The sequence below is a fragment of the Pleurodeles waltl genome, chromosome 6, assembly GCF_031143425.1.
Source record: "Pleurodeles waltl isolate 20211129_DDA chromosome 6, aPleWal1.hap1.20221129, whole genome shotgun sequence".
In the NCBI taxonomy this organism is placed as follows: domain Eukaryota; kingdom Metazoa; phylum Chordata; class Amphibia; order Caudata; family Salamandridae; genus Pleurodeles; species Pleurodeles waltl.
In genome coordinates, this window is record NC_090445.1 from 1694393312 (window position 1) to 1694408288 (window position 14977).

Below are 14977 nucleotides of genomic sequence, written 5' to 3' on the forward strand. Positions count from 1 at the left end.
CATACCTTACTCAGAACGTTTCACTCCCTGTGGTGTCAAGTGAAACTCTGAAATGGGCCAGATCCATGCCAGGCTTTCAGAATAACCTCTTAAGATATGTTTACAGACAAGAAATCTAAGTCCATTCAAGATGGTCACCAACAGGTAGGTGGCGAAACGAACAAGCACCCGGAACCCAACAGCTATCAGCATCAATCTATCCAACATGTATCCCACCCACCCTTTTTGTCTTGTTTTAAATATGAATTTAACCTTATTTTACCCATTGCTCTCTCCCTTTTCTTGGTACTTGGCATGGTCCCCTACTATTGCCGCAGACCATTTGTCCGCTGTTCATGCACATCCGCAGTACCCCTCATACTTGTTTATTTGCACTTGTATTGATCCCATGTGGTTGAGTTGTTCTTGAGATCTCTTCTGTTCCCAGTCGTATGTGCTGCTCTTCACTTCCCTACTTCTTTGTCTGTTTTTCCTTGTATACTGTGATGTTCAATGCTGCAGCCAGGCGATGGCGTCTCAGTCTGTCCTGCTTGTGGACTAGTGTGACGTTGTTTGCTTTGGGTGGCTGTTGCCCTGCCTTTCATCACCTCCTTTGTCCCTTACCTCCTCTTGCCGTCATGTCAGGAGTTCTCTTACTCAACTGATCCTCCTTTCATGGAGGGGTATGACCATCTTGCTACCAGATGTCTGCCTGAGCAGGGAACCCTCTCTTCATTTATTTTCACTGTGGGATCAACTTAAGCCAACTTTGTCCCGGGTTTTCTGAGAGGAGGGAGTGTCTTGGCATGGTAGATAGATGGGTGTTTGGCCTGTTGGATGGTGTGGGCATCTATTTTTCCTAGCTCCTAGAGGTCAAGAGACCTTGTGGGCATCTAGTCCTCTCTGAGGTGGAGAGGCAGCAACGATTGGTTGTGGGCGTTGTTTACTGGGCTGTGAGTGGTTGGAGGGTTGTCGGAGAGGGGACAGTGGAGTAATAGACATCAGGAAAGTCTAGTTGTTGGCGGGAGGGAGAGAGGGCACAGCCCCAACCCCATGTTGGTGAAGCCCAGGGAGGAGGAGTGTGTGAGTTTCAGGAGCGTAATTTTTTGTGCTGGAGATAGCTTGGTGAGGGCCCACTCTGCTGTTTAAGCACTGGGACGTCTTCTGGGCTCTTTGCTGGCTGAGAATTCTGGGCAAGTCATCACAAACCAATGAGTGAGATATAGAGCGGGTAAGTAGGGTTTGAGACCTTCTACAATATCGAGTGGTGGTGAGGGAACTAAACCATTGGATCAAAAAGATGAGTCTTTTTACTCCACAGAAGACCACCTGTTCACTAGACATTTCATCCTCACTGTTTCATTCATAGTTGTTTACAAATGTGTGCAAGTGTGACTGCTATTTATGCTTTTCTGCTGATGCACACAAAACTTTCATTAACAGTGGGCGATCGCACATGGCAGTTCCCGTTACTCGCCTGGATCTCACACAATAGAATAACTAACCAGAGATTACTATACCAATCAGTATTCAAAGTATCAAACTTAAAAATACTGAACATTTCCAATTTGCAATTAAGCATTAGTAATCATTACTATTGGTAACGTTTCACATGTAGGGGAGTTCTGCTCCACCGGGGTGGAGATCTCTGTTTGTTAAAGTGTGTGGAAAATGTAATATAAAACATTTAATAATCTAATAAAAATATGTTATGTTGAATATTAATGTAAATTAATTACATATGTTTACCTTAAATGTGAAAGAAAATAAAAATAAAATCTTGCTGAAGCACTATTAACATTAGCATTATTTTAAATTAGTTTAATTATTAAAAAAGATTGTTAACAAATGTTACTATAAAATAATATGTATTTTTATTTAGGAAAGAAAACTGCTTCCTCACATAGCTCCCAGGCCTCATGGTACAGTGGGGTGTGCATTGGTGGGAAACCCGTAGGAACTGCGTAAAACACTCCTCTTCCAATTCCGAAGAAAGGTGCGCACACTCCAGCTCTGCAGAAACAATAAGCAGTCTATTTGGCAGGAAAACTACCCAATTTTTATTTATGTGCATATTTGGTAAAATTAAATAAATTGTATGTCTATTTTTAAAATGTCGAAAGAAATTAATTTATTTGAACTTCATTTCCTATGGAGTTCTATTTTAAGTATCTCCTTCCTTTATTTTCTATGGGAGGGAGTTGCAGTACGATTGGTTGACCATGTGTGGTACTGGACTTATTCCAAGTCTGAACTGAAGCACATTTACTACCGTCTTTGGCCCGTTTTGTTTGCAGTAATATCAGATGAGTAGTTTGTGAAAGACACTGGGCTTGCTCTTTGTGGCTAGGTGTTTGTCCCTCCCTAACAAACGCTCCCCCAGAGTCCTCCCTAAACCCCTCTTTACTCCTCCTTAAACCACTCCTGTTTAGCAATAAGTATTCCCCATATCCCTGTATTCCAGGCACTCCCCTGGTTCCCTCCACATTTACTACTAACTAGTAAACTTGCATGTGTGAGGATCTTCCACTAGAAAAGATAGAAGAGGTGGAGGTGGAGATTTCTGCTCTTAGGGTTGTGAACTGCATTTTGTAACCAGTAACTAATGCTACTTGCATAATACAAAATGCAGTTTGTGAATCAGGCCCACAATGTGTAGTGCCAATTTGAGCTACCAACCTTCCTGGATAGTCACGGATGCCATGCCAGGGAGCAAGGAAGGCAAAGATCTGAAAAGCAGCTGTACTATTGGAAGGTCGAAGTCTTGGGCTCCCCTGTCCAAGAGATAGGCCCGCATATAGGGTTGTCTTGCATTGAATTCTCTGCAGCCACATTGCACGATAAATACCCTACCTGAGCCCACCCAAACCGCTATCCCATGAATCTATGGTTCTGAAACTTGCATTGCCTCTCTGTGATCTTCTCATACAGAGCAGGCCTCCAACCAATAGATATTATTAAGCACAATATCCTTGGCAAACCAGTTGTACCAATTAAATATGTTCCATGGCTCCATCATGCACTTAAAATGGTGTTGAATAGACCTCCTCAGAAGCTTTTACTTTCACAGGACTACTTGCTGAATGAAGCAGGTCTAACCCCTTTGGAGTCCTGGACCGGTTGGCAACTCAGAGGAAGAGTTTTCCTTTGACCTCTTGTGGTTTGAAGTGAGAGGGCCAGGGGTAGATTTGGGAGACAAGAGAGAGCTTCATACAGCTAAGATGGGGATTCACATTTTTAGAGATCTGACACCTGGAGAACTTATAACACAACCACATTCTCAGCACATACAGTCACACACATCCTTGCCAAACAGTACAGCTGAGGTCCCATGATGAGTGCATAGAAGCGGCAATTGTGTACTGAGATATACAGTACTTTGTAAATAAAGTCATATATAAATAAATAACAACATCAATGAATTTCCAGTGGGAATGTGAGTAACCTCATTAGATTCTTTAAGAAGAGCATAATTCTGCCCAAATGTAAATATCATACATCACAGTTGCCTTAGGTACTTTTAAGATAATCATTAACTGATTAAAGGTGTAGGAGGTATTCTACCTTACTAAATAGCATCTGTGAGTCGATCATGATGTCTTACTTTTATAGCTTAACAAGGAAGAGTGACCAAAGGTCAAGCAATATTATGAAGAAAATCAATAGCAATCCACAAAACTGTATGACAAACATCTGAAGAAAACACATCATGTTTTGTAAATTATAAAAAAATCGCTCCACAGGAAAGATTGCAACATTTTCTAAGAATTCTGAAAAACCTTACTTGAATGTTAATTGGAGAGCTTCACACTGTTTGCGTTCTGGCATTCCAACATGTTGGAACACAATTTTAGGTAAAATCTCAGAAATATTTTGGGGACCATGTAACATATAACATTGAAGATAATGATGTTTGGCAGGGAAATAGGGTCATAGCATGATTCACCGTTCTAATTGTGGTTTAATACTCATTGATAGAATCTTTGTAAGTCGGAAGGGGCCAAAGCAACATAGGTTCTTTCCCTGAAAAACTCCATATTTGGCCCTCTTTATGAGATGCCCAAAGTGGTATTGCAGGGACAGATGCCACTCTGAGGCATCCTGAGAAGCCTTCTCAGGGGCCAAGGAAAACTAGGTATGAGATTACAAGACCTGATAATCCTGGGCACAGAGACACTGGACTCTGAGGTTTGTACAACACTGCCGGGGCTGCAAGCAGCTGCTACCCTTGGACTCTGCCCATCTTCTGCCACAATGGGGGAGGGGTGGTGACTTTGTAAAGCTGAACACCAACAAGACAAAAGTGGTATCTTTGGCATAAATACCTCACCATGCAACTGGTAGCTGTCTGAACTTGGACTACACACAGAAATCATGCCAGTTACCTTGGATTAATCATCAACAGCAAACTGGACATGACCGCACAAATCAACACCGTCACTTCATCCTGTATCCACACCAGGAAGTTGCTGAGGAATATCTTCAAATGCCTTCAAAGCAAGACTACAAAAACCTACTCACACCCTATTCACAAGCAAGTTGGACTATGGGAACACTCTCCAAACCAGGATAACCAAGCAACTCTCCATAAGACTACAAACCATCCCGAACTTGGCAGCCAGACTAATCCTCAACCACCCACACAGAACTCACATCACACCACACCTGAGGGAACTACACTGGCTCATAATAGAAAAATGTCTCAATTCAAACTGCTCAAACACACATTCAAGGCATCACACAACTCAGGCCCCACTTACCTGAACAATTGCATCTCCTTTCGTCAACCACCCAGACACCTCTGCTCTCAAGGATGTCTACTTAAACTCATCCCACACATACACAGAACCAGATTTGGAGGATGAGAGTTCTCTTACATCACTCTTAAAGCATGGAATGAAGTCCCACTCCAAATTGAAGCATCCTCCTCTGCTTGAATTCACAGCTCCTTTCATAAACCACCCAGACTCCTCTGCTTTGCAGGACACCTAGTTGCACACATCCCACACATACATAGAACCAGATTAGGAGGACAAGAGTTCTCTTGCTTCGCTCCTAAAGCATGAAATTACCCCCCAGTCCACATCAGAGCATCCTCCTCTCTTATTGAATTCTACAAGCAATTCAAAATCTGTCTTTTCAAGGAACCAACCTTCCAACCTACCATAGACGGGACTAGGCACACACACCTGTTCAGCACCAGGATACCCTTGCAGGTGATAGTGCACTTTACAAATACACATAACATAACAGCAGCAAATGCTTCCCTGGCTCTCGCCTCATCTATTCTGCATATTACTCCCCTACCCCCGCCACCTGCACAGTTTCCATCAAAGTAGCCCAAGAGCCCATTTACTACCTGCTAAAAGCAGATCTGGGTTTTACCGAAATGGACCCCAGTATTACTGTGTCCATGAGTTTCAGTCTCCACTTTTAAATATGGCCTACTCATACAGGGCTATTCACGTACGTAACTTAAACTTGTGAATAATTTACATGTGTAATTTATTATTACACATTTGAATATATTTACTACTTTTCACTATTCACAAAATCAGAAGTGTAGACTTACACCTCATCCCCTTCTATAGACGGTGGCGAAGTCCAGCACCACACATGGCCAGCCACAGATACTGCAAACCCCCCCATAGAAAACTAAGATAGATGGGTCAGTGATCTACTGTTTCTGCTAATGCCTTTGAAGTTGTGGTTCATTGTTTAAGAGTTTTGTTGTTCTAACTGCATTTTTTTCTCCTTTGTCTCTTTATCTATGGCATCACCCTGGGGAATGTAATGACCTTATCTATTACATTTGTTCTCAGTCGCGGCTCGCAGAGGGGGCGGCGCAGGGCAGCACGCGGGGCAGACACACATTACATACATTAAAAAAAAAAAAAAACACTTACCTCTGCTCCCACGCTGCTCCTCTGCTCCTCCGTCTCGCTGTCACTGCAAGCACAGGCTCCCAGCCTGCCCTGCGGCCAATCCTGACACTGCTCAGAGCAGCGTCAGGATTGGCTGGAGGACCAGCCAGGGCGCTCCCAGGCAGGCTGGGAGCCTGTGCAGGCTCTCTCCAGCCCGGCAACTGTGTTGCTGGGCTGGAGAGACGCTTCTGCGCATGTGTGTTTGGCTGACCCGAGACTGACGGCCAAACATACATGCGCAGTGATGGGGAGTGCTGAATACTCCTTCTCATTGTCCATCGCCCCTGTGGCCCCACCCCTTTTCCCCAAAAACGATAATAAACACAGTTTAATATCTTTTTGGGGGAAAAGGTTTGCAGCTGCCGCTGCTGGCTGGGGGTGGGGGGTCGGGTTGGGTGGTGACGCTCCTCCGCCCTTATGGAGGAACCGCCCCTGTTTGTTCTGATGTGGACACAAGAAGTACTATTGTGTACAAATTGCATCTCCATTCTGATTGCTGCTACCTTGTCTATTATTATGTGCACTGTTGCCTAATGTGCTGATACCCTATTGCTGAAATTTAATTAAATGCCGATTAAAGATTTTTTTTTTTTTTAAATGGTAGACGGGGACTTAAAACAAAACCTAGTGGGAATTAATGTTAAATTAAATGATTTAAAATAGTTGAAAAAGTAAATACATGCAATTTAATATTCAAAATATCTAAAAGAAAAAAAAATTATTATTTAAATATAACATTTTTTACTAACTTTCTTTGTATTTATAATTAATGTCACATTCACTTTGGTAAAAATATAACTAAACTACTTTTATTTAATTCTATACATCACTCTTAATAATGTTTAATGCATATTAAAAAATGTATGTTTTTGTTTTATGTGGAAATGTATTGTTTAAACAGGAAAATAACTTCATTTAGTGTATTATATTTAAATTAATTGAATATTTAATTCAAAATCCAGTTAATAGTGCTATAGCATGTTTTCAATTTTCTTCTACATTTGAAATAAACATAACATTATTTACGTCACTATTTAACATTAAAATATGTGCACTAATTTATTATAATATTGAATAAACTATTTTAATGTTCGCTATACTTCATTATAGGGAGATCTCCCCCTTAACAGTGGAGTCTCCTTGTAAATTTTATGAAAAGGTAGAAAAAAAGTTTATTTAACTCAAAAAAAGTCGTTACTATCTGAAAGGTAATGTAATGGAAATGTGTACAATTTGTCTGATTTACGAAATCCTTAATCCTCTCCAACCTCTCTTCTACACCATATTTTGTACAGAGTACACTCTGGCTTCCAGTATGATATGCCCAAAGTATATATGTATGTACATGGTATTTTTATAGTGTGAACTAAGCCAACAGCAGGAGTTGATCTGTACAGGATCAAATAAAAGCATAAAGTCGATCAGTGATACAAGAGGTAGCTGGAGTTTTAGAGTGCTAATGCCCTGTGCTATAGTGTTCATTAAAGAGGTGAGTCTTCAACTCTTTCCTGAATTGGAGCAGCATTGGAATAGTCCAGCTGGATTCGGGGATGTTGTTCCAGATCCTTGATTCATAGATGACTTGCTGCTTTGTTTTTTTCCATTAGTACATTCCTTAGTCTGCAGATTGGTGGTGTCCTGGCTGCGTGTGTGCCAAGAACCACCAGTGATGGTGAGCTTGTCTGCAAGATAAGCAGGGGCGTTAGTCTTGATAACTTTGTAAACAACACAACTGTTTTTGAAGTTCAGCAATCGGAGCAAATAGAGTTGCATATGAGTGGGGGTGATGTGATCAACTTTCTACAGGCCATGGATGAGACGTGCTGCTGCATGTTGGATGCCCTTGAAGGGTGCCAGTGTGCAGTCTGAGAGTCCATGGAGCAGCGTGTTACTGCAATCGAGATGTGAGAGTAAGAAGTTCTGAAGTCGCTTTCTGGAGGAAATAGTTTCCCTCTTATAATCAGCAAGTGCTGGTACCAGGCCATCTTTGTTTTTCTTTGACAATGTGTTCCTGAGGGTGAATCTGTGTGACTTGGCATTGGGTGGAAGATGGGGTCTGAAGCTGCCCAGGTTCATGTCATTGAGCTAGGTTTGTACTGTTTCTTGTTTGTTGTTCCTGAAAAATAACAGGAATTCTGTCTTGGTTGGGTTGAGCTTCAAATAGTCACTGCACATCCAGATCTGGATGATGTGCAGTGTTTGAAACTGAGGAGAATTTCAAGTAGGGTTGTTTGTCAGTGACATATTGGTGAATCTTCATGCGTTTATCTGTGAGTGGAATACCAAGCTGCTACATGCAAAGGCCGAAGAGGAGAGGAGATAGTATGAAACCCTATGGGACTCCGCAGGTGATAGAGATCTTTTGGTACCTGGAGGTGCCCTTTTAAACAAACTGATGATGGTTGGAAAGGCAGGAGGGGAACCAGAGAAGGACATTGCCAGTGAATACCATTTGAGACTCTAGGATGATTATGAGGGTGGGGTAGCCGACTGTGTGAAAGGCAACTGAGAGGTCCAGAAATATCAAGAGGCAGGGGTCTTTTTCATATGTGGTCAGGACAACATTGTCTATGATGTCCAAGGTAGTGGTGTTCATGTGTCAGCATGATCTGAAGCCAGACTGGTAGTCGTGCAGAAGATGGTTATAATTGATGTGATCTTGGAATTTAACTTAGACTGTTATTTCAATGCTCTCACCAGTAAATAGTAGGTGAGTGCTGATAGCAGGTGAGGTCATCAGGGTCTAGTGTAGGTTTCTTTAGTAGTGGGAGGATCTGGCCTATGTTGAGAGCAACTGGAAAAATGCCTTGAATGAGGGAGGCATTGGCAATGATGAGAAGGGGCGATAGAGGCTCCCAAGAGAGAGAGAGAGAAATGTAACACATCACCTTCATAAGTGACTTTGATGTACTTGAGTATGTGAAATCTATGAGTAATAGGGCTTTGAAAGCTGCTCACTGAAGGATTCTATGGGAAGACGTAGGTGAAATACATGGAGGAGGCTTGGTGTTGTCATTGTGATATGATGTTGATGGCATTTCACTTTTCTCTGTAGTGAGGAATAGGTGGGTCTGACATAGGGTGGATGCAGTGCTTGATTATCTTGAATAGCGTTTTGCGTCTGTTGGTGGCTTCATTGATGGTGTTGCTATAGTAATTTGATTTGGCCAGTATGATGACCTGCCTGTGCGCTCCATATTGTTAGCTAGGTCTTTAGAGTACCAGTGATATGAGGGCCTTGGTTTACACTTGCTTATTTTAAATAGGGCATAGATAGTCTCAAGTTGTTTAGAAAGGTGTTGGCTTTGAATGTACAGATCATAGTGTGAGGGATGAGTTCAAGAATTTCGTTGTCTATGGATAATTTTTTGGAGGCGCTGAAGGTTTGGTCTTGTCTTTAGTGTTGCCCTTGGATTGTTGGTAGGATGCTGATCAGGGAGACAGGGATGTTGAAGTAATTGTCCAGTCAAAAGGGTAGTGGTGGTTTGCATTGGCTTGTTGCTGATGTTTATAAGACAAGGTTAGGATATGGCCTTTGGAGTGCGTTGGTTGTGTAAAAAGCTGTACCACATTGAGGGGGTCATTCTGACCTCGGCGGTAAAAGGCGCTTACCGCCGGTCAGAAGACCGCCATAACACCGCCGCGGTCGCGGTAAACCGCCACGGTCATTCTGACCCGCAACTGGCAAACCGCCAAAAACCCGACATCAACAAAAGTCCGCCACACCAACGGCCAGCGAAAAACTGGCGATGACCAAACCTCCACCGTCACGCCAACAGAAATACGCCCATTCCATTCCGACCCACAAATCCCCGCAGCGGTCTTTCAACCGCGGTATTCCATTGGCGGTACACACCGCCGCGGTCAAAATACACACAGCTTTACAAAACACAGCCACATTGGACATTTCGAAATACACACACCTGAGACACATACACACAACACTCCCACACACCCAATACACTATAAAACACACACCCACATCACCCACAAACCCTTACGACCACAATTGCGACTGAAGGCCAGAGAGAGACAGCACAGAATAGAGTACACCATCACACAGAGGCAAATCACTACATCACCCACACAATATCCACGCACAAAACACCACACACCAACATACTCACCACACTCTACAACACATACCCCACACCTCATCCACACCACCCCATGGCACCCCAAAGACACCCCAGGTTCTCTGACGCAGAACTAAGGGTCATGGTGGAGGAAATAATTTGGGTAGAGCCCCAGCTCTTCGGGACAAAGGTGCAGCACACCACCATTGCCAGGAAGATGGAGCTATGGCAAAGAATAGTGGACAGGGTCAACGCTGTGGGACAGCATCCACGAAATCGGGACAATATCAGGAAGCGGTGGAACGACCTACGGGGGAAGGTGCGTTCCATGGTATCAAGGCACAACATCGCGGTGCAGAAGACTGGCGGCGGACCCCCACTTACTCCCCCAGAATTTACAGCATGGGAGGAGCAAGTCTTGAACATCCTGCATCCTGAGGGCCTCGCTGGAGTAGGCGGAGGAATGGACTCTGGTAAGTCAAATCTTCACTACTTCATTCCCCCCACCCCACCTGCATGCCAAATCATACCCCCACCCTCACCCCCACCCCCATCACACCAACTCCTTGCAAATGGCTCACCATCACAACCCACCCATCCCAACACCTAGCCCTGCTTGCGTCCACAAAGCATGGACACCCATCACCAAAGCATGCCCACTGTACATACCCATCTCCCCCACAACCATCGTCACAACAGCCCCCTCAAGGGAATGCCAGCACTGGGGTACACGGGCACCCACCCATTTCACGAAATGGCACACACAGAAGCAATAACCATACTCTTATACCCCTGCAGGACCTGAACGCCACCACACCGCCCAGGAGGGTCCAGAAATGTCCATCCCACCCCCAGAAGAGGCCCCCAGTGATGACAGCAGCTCTGTCTCCCTGGACCCAGATGACCAGCCCGGCCCATCGGGGACCTCGGGACAGTCGGTTCCCCTCAGACAGCCACAGGCTACAGCAGACCTAACCCCCTCTGGGAACACCAGCACAGCTCCCACCCAGCGGGCCCATGCCTCTGTCTCCAGGACACGTCAATCAGCGGTGTGTCCACCACTACAGGGCACCCAGGTTGACCCACCACCCCAACAACAACAGGGACCTGAGGGCAGTGGTAGTGGGCACACGGTCCAGGGGACAGAGGCCCAGGGAAACAGGGGAACTGGGAGGGCTGCTGTGCGACAGGGGGGGGACAGGCCCAGGGGACCCACTCTCCACGAGGCCCTCTCCTCCATCATGGGAGCATACCACCACTCCAAGGAGACGATGGCTACGGTACTGGCCAGGTTCCAGGAGATCCAAGTACTGCAGGAGGAACAGTACATGGGGTTCAGGGAAGAACTGAGAAACATTAGTTCCGCAATGGGGACCATCGTCGTGGCTCTTAACCAGATTGTCACCACATTGCGGGACCATGTGGCACCACAAAGGGCCCCTGTCACTAGCATGGACCAAGACCAGGCTACCACCTCCGCCGGCGCTAGTGGACAGGAGGCCCCCACACAACGACAGGCCACCAGAACCCCACCTCCTGCAGAAGAAGAACCACCCCGCAAGCGGGGCCTGAGATCTCAGAAGAAGACAGAGTAGGATGCCAAGACCCCCGCCAGCCAAGGATACCCCCTGATGTCATCCCACTGTCCCACATTGTCACCCTGTCCAACCTTAAACTGCCCCTGCTCCATCCTTCCACAGGCATATGGACAATGCACCTGTGAGACTGAAAACTGGACTCTGCCATGGACATTACTCCACCATCACCCATCACCTTTTTTCAACCATGTCCCTAAATGTAGCACTTTAATAAAATCACTTATTGCACTAAAAATATCTGGAGTCTGCTTGTATTTTGAACAAGTGTATTAGACAGAACGGTGCCAAAATGTTCAGTTACATTGTGATGACAACATACCACTGTCACACAGCTGTAGTCCATGGGGAAACAAAGCAGAGGTCACGCAGTGGGGCCCACATCTCTGAAAACGGAAGGGAAAGTCACAACTCAGTTAACATAAACTGGGGGGAAACACAGACAGTAGAGAGGCAGGAGACTGTAAGTACATGTAAAATGGCGGTGTTGATTCGTACCTGTGTGCTATTGAAAATACTGTTGTATCACTGTGTCCCTGTTGTCTGTGTCGTCCCCGTCCTCTTCCTCCTCTTCACTCTCCACAGGTTCCACAGCTGCCACAACACCACCCTCTGGACCATCCTCCTGCAGGAAAGGCACCTGGCGTCGCAAAGCCAGGTTGTGAAGCATACAGCAGGCCACGATGATCTGGCACACCTTCTTCGGTGAGTACATTAGTGATCCACCTGTCATATGCATGCACCTAAACCTGGCCTTCAGGAGGCCGAAGGTCCGCTCGATCACCCTCCTAGTCCGCCCATGGGCCTCATTGTACCGTTCCTCTGCCCTGGTCCGGGGATTCCTCACTGGGGTCAGTAGCCACAACAGGTTGGGGTAACCAGAGTCACCAATTAGCCACACACGGTGTCTCTGTAGCTGTTCCATCACATAAGGGATGCTGCTATTTCGCATGATGTACGCGTCATGCACTGACCCAGGGAACTCGGCATTTACATGGGAGATGTACTGGTCAGCCAAACAGACCACCTGGACATTCATCGAATGAGAACTTTTTCTGTTCCTGTACACCTGCTCACTTTCACTGGGGGGAACCAAAGCCACATGGGTCCCATCAATGGCACCAATGATGTTGGGAATATGTCCAAGGGCATAGAAATCACCCTTCACTGTAGCCAAATCGCCCACCTCAGGGAAAACAATGTAGCTCCGCATGTATTTCATCAGGGCAGACAACACTCTGGACAAAACCTTAGAAAACATAGGCTGAGACATCCCTGATGAAATGGCCACTGTTGTTTGGAATGATCCACTTGCCAAAAAATGGAGTACTGACAGCACCTGCACCAGAGGGGGAATCCCTGTGGGTTGGCGAATGGGTGACATCAGGTCTGGCTCCAGCTGGGCACACAGTTCCTGTACAGTGGCTCGGTCAAGTCTGTATGTCAGTATGACATGTCTTTCTTCCATTGTCGACAGGTCCACCAGCGGTCTGTACACGGGAACATTCCTCCATCTCCTCGCAAGTCCCAGCGGACGGTGCCTAGGAAGGACAACAGCGAGCACAGAGTCAAGCAACCCACAGGTACGTAACCACAGCTTGCACACAACACGATTCACTATGCATTGAATGGCTTGTATGAGTGGCAATGCAAGGCCTAGGCCTGTGTGACGCAGTAGAAATTAAGCCATGTGGGCCCTTGAAATGGCGGCTGCCTGACCTGTGAAGTGTGACAATGGGATGTGAGGTCAATGCGCTGGCGTGGCACACCGTGGCGGTAGGCGGTCGAAGACCGCGGCGCAAAGCCGCATTGGTTAACATAGAACCCTATGGGTTTCAGGAGCCAATGACGAAGTGCGCCGGCGGTCGCGGTACGCACCGCCGCGGGCGTGACCGCCATTTTCTATCTGCTTAATCACTCGAGACCTGATCATCCACAGGAGAGGACCTATACTGCAAGTGCTGCTGTGACCTCGGTCTGGAAGAGACAATGGCTGCTGCGACTGGGGAAAGGGCCCCTGCCTTCACTTCTGAGGAATTGGATAAACTTGTGGATGGGGTCCTCCCCCAGTATGCGCTACTCTACGGTCCTCCAGACCAACAGGTTAGTACACTGGGACCATGCTTTGTGGGCAATGCCTGGGTTGAGTGGGGTGAATGAACGATGGTGCGGAGGGGAGCGTATGAGGCATGCATCAAACGACAGATGAGAGCATGTGCCACATGACAAGGGTGGGGATTGGGGGACACTGACATTGAGCATGCAGAAAATGATGATATTATATTTTCTCTCCCTGTACGTGTCACATAGGTCAGCGCCCATCAGAAAGTCGAAATTTGGCGTGCCATCGCCAAGGACGTCCGGACCCTAGGGGTCCACAACAGACGGGGCACCCACTGCCGCAAGAGGTGGGAGGACATCCGCCGCGGGAGCAGAAAGACCGCGGAGGCTCTGCTGGGGATGGCCTCCCAACGTAGGAGGGGTGCCACTCGTCAATTGACCCCCCTGATGTCTCGGATCCTTGCGGTGGCCTACCCAGATTTTGATGGGCGCGTGAGGACATCACAGCAGACCCAAGGGGGTGAGTATAAGCACATTCTGCTGACTATGCGCGCAGTGGAGGTGTCTGGGTGGGGGAGGAGGGCTGTGGGTATCCCTAGGCCAGGGCGATTTCTGTAGGCTAGGCCCCTCCGTAAGGCATGGCCCTGTGCCCCCGCCCCCCACCTCTGTAGGGTGCCAAGTACAGCTATCCATGGCCCTGTGTCACCTATGTGTGCAGTTGTCGTCCATAGGCTTGTAGGCCAAGTTCCAATGATTGAGTAGTGTACCCCAAGTGCGCGGCGTAGTGCAGGGGGCTTCTGTGTCTGTCCTCTCCGCCAACTGTGTTGCCAATGCATGCACTCAACATGTCTTTATTTCCCCCCCCCCTTTTTTGGTCTGCTCTTCCTGTTCATGTGTGCATTAGCATCATCTGGCGGAGGAGAAGTGGCATTGGAGCACGAGGGAGCTGCATCTCACATGGCCCCGGAGGGCCATGCAACGGACTCTGATTTCACCAGTGAGACGGAGGGCGAGGGGGGCTCCACAACGGGGACCCGTGGAGACATCAGCGACATCGACACGTCCTCGGAAGGGAGCTCCCTTGTGGTGGCGGCAACATCCGTGCCCACCGCAACAACAGGTACAGCCGCCACCCAGCGCACCAGCTCCGCCCTCCAAGCAGCCCCTCAGCGTTCGCCCCGTGCCCGCTCGCACACCAAGGCGGGCATCTCCTTCACCCCAGGCACCTCAGGCCCCGCCCCAGTTACCCCTGCTGCCCTCAGTGAGGAGGTCATTGACCTCCTCCGGACGCTCATTGTTGGGCAGTCTACCCTTTTGAATGCCATCCAGGGGGTGGAAAGGG